The 8,924-nt window shown below is 40.5% G+C and overlaps 1 protein-coding gene across 8 annotated transcripts in view; it reads left to right on the forward strand.

Annotated features, from left to right (window-relative positions):
- Positions 1–8,924, forward strand: part of LOC120544931 (transcription factor 4-like) — a 403,968-nt gene that overhangs the window by 265,009 nt on the left and 130,035 nt on the right. The window lies entirely within an intron of this gene.

Genomic DNA, 8,924 nt, shown 5'->3' on the forward strand with positions numbered 1-8,924 from the left:
ACACACACAGCTGTCGGCTTTTTGTCGCCAGTTCCTATGTTTTTTCTAGGGGATAAACTGGAAGAATTCTGCACCAGAAAAATGAATAGACAAAAGACATCTATTATTCTAAATATGAAGAAATGTAGCTGTATGAATGACACAGAGGTGGAATAGGCTACACATGAATACAAGAGGAATGCAAAATATTCATTTGAAAACCTCCTGTTGTCCTCGGGGTCAAACTGGACTCGTTTCTACACCAAAAAAATCATGGGTTGCTTTTAAACCAATATCATTGCATTCCGGATGTTATATATTATATTTTCCAGCATTTGAAAAAAAAAAATAATAATTGAAATGGTTTAAAAGCCATGTGCTGACTAAACTCTGACAAAAGTCTTCCTCGGATTTGAACTTAATTGTCAAAATATTTCATAATTTCTGCTTTTCAACTAAAAAATTAGGTATACAAATCACGTAAATGAATTTTGAAAAAATGACTGTAAAACTTGTGGTAATAAGTCGGTTTAAGGGGTGTGTATATACTGGCGGTAGCTGGGGGGAAAAGCGTAGAAAACGATGAATAAAGCAAGAAAGAAAAATGTATAAATTAAAAAAGGTTTTCACCTGGGAGGACAACACAAGGGACACCGAACAGTTTTGGTTTGAAGTGCTTAGTTTCCCTTTTACTGATAGATAGATAGATAGATAGATTGATTGATTGATTGATTGATTTGTCGGTGACTGGGCTGGATCTATGCGTGGCAGTGGATCGGCGCGGCTGCTGGATGGAGGTGGTTGTTTTTTTTAAGCAGGTTTTAAAAAAAGCACGTTGTAGAGTTGTAGAAGAAGACAAAGCTGCACACGTTGCCAGGTTCTGTGAATGCGTGGGGAGGATGCCGCTGTCGGAGCTGGACACAAACAGCTGGCGGCTTTTTTGTTGTCGGGTTCCTTTTTTTAAATTTTTTTTTTTTAGGAAATCATTCTTTTAGAAATCAATGTTCCACCATTTAGCATTTATAAGCCGTGTACAAACACTGAATAAATAGTTTATAGCACACCATAATGTAGTCGCATGCATGCAGCTATGAAGATATTTTAAATGTTGCTGTACTATATATGACAACAATCATCATTTTGACCATGAAGACATATTTATTATTGTTACAGCTGTGTTTATTTTTTATATTCATCTTAATGACTATTTTCAGACATATTCTAATTTTAAAAAAAACTTTGAAATACACACAACAAAATTCTAAGCGCAACACTTTTGTTTTTGCCCCCATTTTTCATGAGCTGAACTCAAAAGATCTAAGACTTTTTCTATAAAAGGCTTATTTCTCTCAAATATTGTTCACAGATCTGTCTAAATCTGTGTCAGTGAGCACTTCTCCTTTGCCGAGATAATCCATCCACCTCACAGGTGTGGCATGTCAAGATGCTGATTAGACAGCGTGGTTATTGCACAGGTGTCACTTAGGCTGGCCACAATAAAAGGCCACTCTAAAAATGTGCAGTTTAACTGTATTGGGGGGGGGTCCGAAAACCAGTCACTCTCTTCTAAGTACGATCTTAGATCTTTGAGTTCAGCTCATGAAAAATGGGGGCAAAAACAAGTGTCTGCGTTTAAAATTTTGTTCAGTATAAATATCAAACAATAATTTGGCGGCCCCCCCCTGCAGTTACTCTGAGGACCCCCCCCCACCCCCCCACCCCGCTTTTGAAGAACGATGCTCTAAGGTGATCATTGCAGTTCTGAATGCAGTTTCTCCAGTTTGATTTAACTGTAAATTGAACGTATTATGGGGTTGATGACACGAAGCAGCAGGTAGAGGATGTGGCCATGTCCCTGTAATACAACTGATTATGAAAATAATCTAGTCATAGCAGCTCTAGTGCCGATTACATATATTTTCTTATTTCTGATTTTGACTTTGAGGTGTTTTAACGCGGACGGGAGTTCCCCTCTGTCGCTGACCTCATTAATGGCCGGTTAATGATGGCTGAATGTACGGCGTGTCAGCCGCCTCTTTGGCTCGGCGGGAGTCCGCCTCGGTCTCGCTTTGTCCCCCGCTTCCTCCCCCCCGCTTTCCTCCGACCTCTCTGTGTCTACAGTACATCAGTCAGACGGGGGGAGGACGGAGAAACGAAGGGAAACCAGGAGAGAGGAGGAAAGGTGTTAAAAGAAAGAAAGAAAGAAAAAAGCACGGAGGAAGCGTGGTTTGTTTGCCAGGGTTGATGTTGTTTTCTCGACTGTTTGGGACGGATGAGACGTTTCCTGCGGCGAAAAGACACACTGTGTCAAACAATAGGGGACTTGTTGTTTATTTTTAATAGAAATATAACCTTAGAATATCAATTCCAGACCTGGAAAGTAACTGGGTATGTTTATTCAAGTACCAAACATGTGGTAATACTCTGGTATTCTGGTACTTTAATCCGATGGCTGGAGTCACTGCTGACTTTATCAATTAAAGGTCCCATGGCATGAAAATTTCACTTTATGAGTTTTTTTTAACGTCAATATGAATTCCCCCAGCCTGCCTATGGTCCCCCAGTGGCTAGAAATGGTGATAGGTGTAAACCGAGCCCTGGGTATCCTGCTCTGCCTTTGAGAAAATGAAAGCTCAGATGGGCCGATCTGGAATCTTCTCCTTATGAGGTCATAGGGAGCAAGGTTACCTCCCCTTTCTCTGCTTTGCCCGCCCAGAGAATTTGGCCCACTCATGAGAGAGAGAGAGACATCATGGCTTTCAAACGAGCAAAGTGGCAGTTGGTCAAGGCCAAACCCCCCCCCTCCACCTTGCCCCCCCTCTCTCCTCCTCAATAGCTAAAGCTACAGACACAGAAATGGCACATCCAAAGGAAAGCTCATTGTGGGACTGGCTCTAGTGGCTGTAATTCTGCATCAAGGCTGAATTTCGGAAAGAGACACTAAGGTCTTAAAAAGAGACTTCAGATACAGTATTAGGGGACCACTAAGGTCTATATAAAAGAGACTTCCGATACAGTATTAGGGGACCACTAAGGTCTATATAAAAGAGACTTCAGATACAGTATTAGGGGAACCACTAAGGTCTATATAAAAGAGACTTCAGATACAGTATTAGGGGACCACTAAGGTCTATATAAAAGAGACTTCAGATAGCAGTATTAGGGGACCACTAAGGTGGTCTATATAAAAGAGACTTCAGATACAGTATTAGGGGACCACTAAGGTCTATATAAAAGAGACTTCAGATACAGTATTAGGGGACCACTAAGGTCTATATAAAAGAGACTTCAGATACAGTATTAGGGGACCACTAAGGTCTATATAAAAGAGACTTCAGATACAGTATTAGGGGACCACTAAGGTCTATATAAAAGAGACTTCAGATACAGTATTAGGGGACCACTATGGTCTATATAAAAGAGACTTCAGATACAGTATTAGGGGACCACTAAGGCCTATATAAAAGAGACTTCAGATACAGTATTAGGGGACCACTATATATGAAAGCATCCAAAAAGCAGCATGTCATGGGACCTTTAAGATTTCAACATGAGATAGAAAAACAAATAAAGCTAAAGTTTCTCCTAAACACATTCTCATGAATGCATTTGCATGATATTGTACACTAAAACTTTTCCCCGTAAATTTACAGCAATATACTGGCAGCAGCCTAGCCAGTAAACTACTTATTTATTTACAGCATGCATACTGTTTTTAAATGTTACAGTATTTTACTCTAAATGGACATACAGTTTCTTACTGTATTATTTGAATTTACAGTAATATACCGGCTGCGGTGTATCTTTATTTTCCCAAGATGCATTGGTATCACCAGTAAATACCTGTAATCTGTAACATTCACAGACAGTGCTGTAATATTATTGCAATTGCAGTTTGAAAACAGTTTCCTGTATTTTGGTTTGGCGCACAACTAAAAACAAAATGTATTGTGAACCTCAATTGATATTCGAGTAGTCGCATTGCCAGACCTTCCTCCACAGCGCTGCTGAGGAGGGTCTGGTGAGTCCACACAGCATTCCGGGATGGGAGAAAAACGTGCTCTGGTTTATTGGCATTTCTTTAAACCAATCACAATCGTCTTGGGTGGCGCTAAGCGCCGGACAGAGCCACGGTGCCTCTGCAAAATAGCCTCGGGAAGGAACTTGTTTTGGTGGAACGTGTGTACGTTCAAAAGTTGTTTTAGTCGTGCAACAGAAAACTCAGATTGGACAGATAGTCTAGCTAGCTGTCTGGATTTACCCTGCAGAGATCTGAGGAGCAGTTAACCATAGTCCTAGGAAATCCACCGGAGTTTAACCCTTGTGTTGTCTTCCTGTCGACCATGCAACTTTTTGTTTTTCTGGGTCAAAATTTAAAATTAAAACTTTTGTCACTTTTCCCCAATGTTTTTGAAGCTTTCCCCGGCTTTTTTGTGTCACTTCTTGACATTTTTGTCACGTTTTCCGATGTCTTTGTCGATTCTTTCTGCTTTCTTCCATCCATGTTATTTGTTTTGACAAATTGTTTGACAGAAACCCAAATTTCGGATATAGAAACGTTTTGAAAATGGGTCAAATTTGACCCGAAGACAACAGGAGGGATAAAATGGCAAAACAAAGGAAGAAAGTCTCAAGAGTGAAATCTTGAGGAATTTCGGTAAGCAAACGGAGCAATCCCGGAAGTGGAACGTCGTGGATGTAGACTAATACAGTATACGAGCCGGATCAAAATGTGCGAGGGGGCCCGGGTTTAGCCCGCGGGCCTCGAGTTTGACACATTTGTGCTGTAGAAGAACGTCACACTAATGTCTGACCACCTAACCGCCACGGTTGGTAAAGTCTTGTATTGACACTCAGGTTTTGGAACTTGCTTTGCCTTCATGTCTGTGGCGCTCTGAGCCGTCTCGTCTCCTCTAAGCCTCTCTGTTCCCACCTCCGTGATGTGACTAATCCTGCCTGCTTCCTCCCGTTCCCATCATGAGAACAGAAACGAGGAGAGGACCTGCTGCCTGTGAAACGGAGAGGTGTTTAGACTGCAGGAAAAAATACAGTAAACTCAGACTCTCTGCCGGCTTGTTGGCATGAGTGTCAGCTGTGAGAGAGAGCAGAAACTGTACAGAGCGCTCTGTAGGTATACCTCTAAATGTCTTCCTTTTTTTGCGTTTGATGTCTTTAAATAGCCGGTTCTGTCGTGCCGTGAGTCAGTCTCGTTTGGAGCTGTGGCTTTTTTTTCTGAAAAAAAAAAAATCAGCATCAGATTGCTGACAGGTGTTCATTTTTCATAATTCGGTTTAGGGTATAGTTCCAATGGAGCGTCATTCACCAAAACGTTCTTAAGAACAAATTGGTTCCTAAACCCCACTTATGCCGATTTCACGAAGATTCTGGCATTCACCAATGTTTTCTTATTTGGGATTTGTTCTTAGGTGAGAACAGGATCGACGCACAATTTAGAGCTGACATGTTAGCGCAAAATAAGTAGTCGTAACGTTTTCGTCCGTTCTAATTTCAAAATGTAATATCTGTCTCCTTTATAATTTTACACGTAATAGTATGTGCGTTTGTTTTAATAAATACACGCTACACTTACACTTTGAATTGCCACTGTGTATGAATTCTTGGATACAGCGTTCACTGCATGAGTCGTTGCCATAGACCAGGCGCAACCTTTTTAATATAAAGTGCCATTTTAAAATGTTCATGTTAATTAGTGTGCCATATCAGCATTAAGCCTGCCGTCATCTACTGAGCCCGTTCAGGCAGTGTTATTTTTTCCCCCCTTTGCGTCACATTCTGTGAAAAAGACAATGAGTATTAGCCAATTATAGACCGAGTAGGGCGGGTCTTCGCGGACTGCTGATTGGGGAAAAAGTCGATCAATCTACCGTACTGGCTGTTCCCCCTGCCAATGGCTGTGAAAGAGGCCATTTGACATGCGGATTTGAACATTTCCGAAAAACTCTCTTGCGCACTTATTGCTAGTGTGGCCACTGGTTGAGCCACTGGTTGCCAATGGTGGCACCCGTGCCTAAGGTTGCTGATTCCTGCCATAGACTGTTAATCGTCTATGGCAATTGCATTCCACGCACTGCTGACGCTAAAGTCTCGTTTTTCAAAAGGCAGCAGTACCTCCACTTCAGAATTACTCGAGTTTTTCTTTCTTTTGGAGTCGAGGCCCCTCACCACGTCTTCACCGCGTCTTTTTGACATTTCTCTAAGTGTGCGCACGGGCTTTCAATTCACAAAGACGTTGGGATTCATCATTCTAAGAATACACCTGCGAACAGGGCATGAATCAGACGTAGACTTTTCCTAGGGACTTTCTTAAGAACAAATTCAAGAAAAAAAACGTAGGTAGATATTGGTGAATGAGGCCCAATGTGTTTAGCTCTAAACTTTGCTTTGGACCAAAGCACTGAAACTCTTAAGCAAAACACTTTAAACATTATGCTATTATATTATCTGTTCTTGGGGATTTCTTCTGTATCCCGTGGTTGTTGTCTGTACATCCATGGTTACAGTGCAAACAGCTAGCAGCTAATGGAACATCATGGTACAGATCCACCCACATTTAAAGAAGTATAGGCTGAAAGAAGGCGCAGCTAACAGTTAGTTACAGTAACTCAAAATGGTCATAGAATCATTAAGCATGATTCGAAACCTTATGGCAAAAATAGTCATATCCAACCCTAATGGGAATTACAATAATTAAAAAACTTGGAATGAATGACAATAGCTTGTTTTTTTTTAAATCTAATAGTTTGGGATATTACTGAGACTCCGAATGTCCCATTAAGATGGCTGTTCTAGCCCTGCACCCTATGTTTATGATGTGGAAAACATGTGGACATACAGTACATTAGTTAAACAAGTTCAAATTCCATCCAACTTTTGTTTTCATAAAAATGTAGACCCCCTAACCCTAGAACACGTATAGTACCACTCACATGACCCCTGATGGCATTTCTGAGTAATCTCCTGAAAATATACATATGTGGCATGCCAAGATATAGAACATATGACCGTATATTACCATGGTACTGTCCTATTTAGCTGGACTGAATATTCCCAAATTACCAGAAGTAAGTGTGTGTGTGTTGTGCGTGTGTGTGTGTGTCTGTGTGTGTGTGCATAGGCGTAATTTTTTTTTTCCAAAGTTTGTTCCTTTTGTAAGGTTTTTGTCGCGTCTTCAATGTTTTTGTCGCTTTCTTTAATACACGATCTTAACACCCCCAATGTTGAACCCAAAGTTACGTGTGTGTGTGTGTGTGTGTGTGTGTGTGTGTATGTGTGTGTGTGCACAGGATTTCAAAAGTAAATGATAGAGTAACAGATTACTGTTAATTGTGTCTGTGTTGTTTGATAATGACTGTGTATAAGATCAATAGAAAGACACTGCGTGTACTGTAGGTTTTTCGTTTTCTGTCTCTTGTTGGAACTCAAAACTGTAGAAACAAGTCCCATATGAAATGCATTGTTAGTGTGCATGGCTGTAAAAATGAACCCGTAACACTGTGAGCTGATCCGATCAGTCCGCATTCGACTGTACTCTACTGAAATGTATTTTTTTTTTTCCTTGATGGCCTAGCCTCTAAACCTGCTGCCAATAGCGCCGACGGCTCTTAACAGCCGACAGAGCTGTTTGTCCTCGTCTTTTGTCCTTCTTTTTACTGCAGAAAATTGAATTTGTTAATTTTTTGATGTAAGCATTTCTTTTATATTGCGCGTGAGATCTATATTTTAGAAATTTGTTTTAGGGTCTACAATAACCTATAGGGCTAGGGTCACAGATTTACAGATGATCTAACGCTCTGTGATGTTTTTATAATGAATGTAACTTAAGATATAAAATAACATACACACATACACACACAGTCTCTCTCTCTCTCGCTCTCTCGCTCTCTCTCTCAATATCAATTTTCAATTTCAATATGTTTTATTGGCATGACAGAATCAATACATCTGTGTTGCCAAAGCATTATAGCAAACATACATACAAACAACAACAATGAGTAAATACATATAGATAGATATAATAAAACAAGTAAACAGGATAATGATGGTATAATTGCTGTCAGATAATAAACTACTAATATTATACTAAAAAATACTAATTAATATGTCCCTCAAAGGGTATGTTGAAACAATAATATAAAAAACACACACACACACACACACACACACACAAAAAAGAATAATAATGACAATTCTCTATTTATTTTACCTCATATTGTGGCAGGAGAAGAAATATTTAGCTGCTTGCCATGCTCTCTCTCTCTCTCTCTCTTTCTCTCTCTCTCTCTCTCTCTCTCTCTCTCCGTCCAGCCTGCACCTGCTCTGAGTGCAAACACAGAGGAATGTACGGAAGCCTTGAGAACCAAGGTGAAAAAAACAAGCCTTAAGCGGGCAATGTTGGCCAAGTTTCTCGTTTAGGTACGAGATGTTCTCTCGTTTATCTCGTACATCATAATATCTAAAAGTGTAGCGTAGTGTGGACATATTATTTCCTACGGAGGAGACAAACTTTTAGGCTCGTCAAGGCTGTTTTGAGGGTAAGAAAGCCGTGCAGAGTGAAGTGCTTAGTGCACGATACAAAGGGCATTGGAAGTTCAGGCAAATGTGGCATAAACAGAAGGTTTTACCTTTTCAGTTCAGACAACCACACATGTCCACTGTAAAACATAACGGAACTGTAGGCAGGATTATATTTCATAGTACGCACAAGAACGCCCTCCCACAAGCTGTAGTCCCACGCAGCAAGCGAGGGAGCGATAGATGGATTCATGTTTTTGTTTTTTTGCATAACATCACAGCAAAACTCTGAGTAGGCTACCGCACATAGTTCAAATACCAGCCAACAGGCTGGCTTTACACAATCATCATTGCAGCTCTCATACAGTAGCTCATATTTGCAGAATTGTCATGCAGAAGGCCAAATACCCCAC

This window comes from Perca fluviatilis, chromosome 17 (genome assembly GCF_010015445.1).
Source record: "Perca fluviatilis chromosome 17, GENO_Pfluv_1.0, whole genome shotgun sequence".
NCBI classification, from domain to species: Eukaryota; Metazoa; Chordata; class Actinopteri; order Perciformes; family Percidae; genus Perca; species Perca fluviatilis.